The sequence below is a fragment of the Acinonyx jubatus genome, chromosome B3 (assembly GCF_027475565.1).
Source record: "Acinonyx jubatus isolate Ajub_Pintada_27869175 chromosome B3, VMU_Ajub_asm_v1.0, whole genome shotgun sequence".
NCBI classification, from domain to species: domain Eukaryota; kingdom Metazoa; phylum Chordata; class Mammalia; order Carnivora; family Felidae; genus Acinonyx; species Acinonyx jubatus.
Genome location: NC_069386.1, coordinates 74400132 through 74401769, shown reverse-complemented (window position 1 = coordinate 74401769; position 1638 = coordinate 74400132). Strand labels below are relative to the sequence as shown.

Sequence of the window (1638 nt, the reverse complement as noted above, 5' to 3'; positions counted from 1 at the left end):
TATATAGCCCCGGGCCAGGGAGGGGAGAAGCAGTAAACAAGCTTAGTATCAAGTGTTCCTGGCTCTTAGGAAATAGTGGGAATTCGCCTCTCATCTAATGCCAATTAATGTGCTTCTTTCCATTTTATCAGAGAATACAGAAAGTGACAGAGTTAGAGGAATTAATTTTCTTTAAGATAAAATCCAAAGAATATCCACCTAATCATACCAATATTTCAATGTTTCCTAAATAATTTAATTTCTTTTCAGTGCCTCTTCTAAACCATAGAGTAAGAAAAATAGAAGAGGATAAGCAATATTGAATATAATAGTGTTGGAGATAAATCATAAAATATATTGGCCCTGGCATATGTCCATAGTATTGATTGGAATCTATATTAATATAATCTTTCTATGGGGAAATTTGACAATGTGGTAAAGTAGTTTTTACAAAGTTCACATCTTTGAAACAGTTGTTACACTTAAAAAATAATTTCTAAGGATATATGATAAACAGTATGTACTGTGACAATACTTTTTTTTTTTTTAATATGGAACGCTTCGCGAATTTGTGTGTCATCCTTGCGCAGGGGCCATGCTAATCTTCTCTGTATCGTTCCAATTTTAGTATATGTGCTGCCGAAGCGAGCACTGACAATACTTTTTAATAGCCAAACAAAAAATGAAGTGACCTGAATACCTACCAATAATAAAATGACTCTTTAAATTATGGTATTTCCACCTTATAATGTTATACATGCCTTAAACTTATTTTTATAAATATATATAAAATTTTATAAATTTTTAAAATTATACAAATTTTATAAATTTTTATAAACTTTTATAAATTGAGACATCAAATACAAACTTTTATAAATGGTGGGCTATAATCACATATTTATTAAAATATAGTTAGAAATAGCTACATGTATATGTAGGACTTCAGTTTTTTGTTTCTTCTTATATATGTTCCTAAATTTGGGTGATACACATGTATTCATTTCTGGATAGGAAAAGATTATGAAATGAAATAATGAGAAAATAATGTCACCTGTGATAACATAAATATCACTGCAGGTGAGGAACTCTGAAAAACTGCTTTGAGACCTGTGCATAAACTGTAGGCATGCCGGGTCAGGTTGAAGGCAACCACAGAATGTCTGGAAGTGAACAGGTACAAAAAAAGGCAGGCAGGAAATCTAAAGCCAAATATCAAAACCACAGCAACAACAATAACAACACACATGCATGCTCAAAAACTTCTATCAAAAATGAATACTAAAAAAACCTTCAATTTAGAGAGACAAAACAAAATGTCTTCAAAGGAAATATTAAAATTTTCTCAACAGAACAGAAGGTGAGAGTAAAAAGAAGCAGGAAAGAAGATTGGTATATAAAGAATACAGCACTTGAAGATAGTCATAACAAATACATCCAAAAATGTGATAGAAAATATTTAACAACTATTTTCTTCTAAAAAAGTTCTAATTTTTATAATCTGCCTATTTCTGTGGAGCTAATAATCCTACCATGACCCATTTTAAGCTGCTACTGTGAGATGTCATTAAAAGAACAGTCAGGAAGAGATGTGCACAGTCATTTCTTGTGCACTGGTATAAGCAAGTTCCTGAAACCATTAAATATACAACAGTAAATTAC

The 1638-nt window shown here is 31.0% G+C and overlaps 1 non-coding gene across 1 annotated transcript; it reads right to left on the bottom strand.

Moving 5' to 3' along the window:
* Nucleotides 1-524: 524 nt before the first annotated feature.
* Nucleotides 525-631, bottom strand: LOC113601719 (U6 spliceosomal RNA). Its single transcript, XR_003422993.1, has one exon. It is a non-coding gene; the product is annotated as a U6 spliceosomal RNA (small nuclear RNA).
* Between the last annotated feature and the right edge of the window lie 1007 nt (nucleotides 632-1638).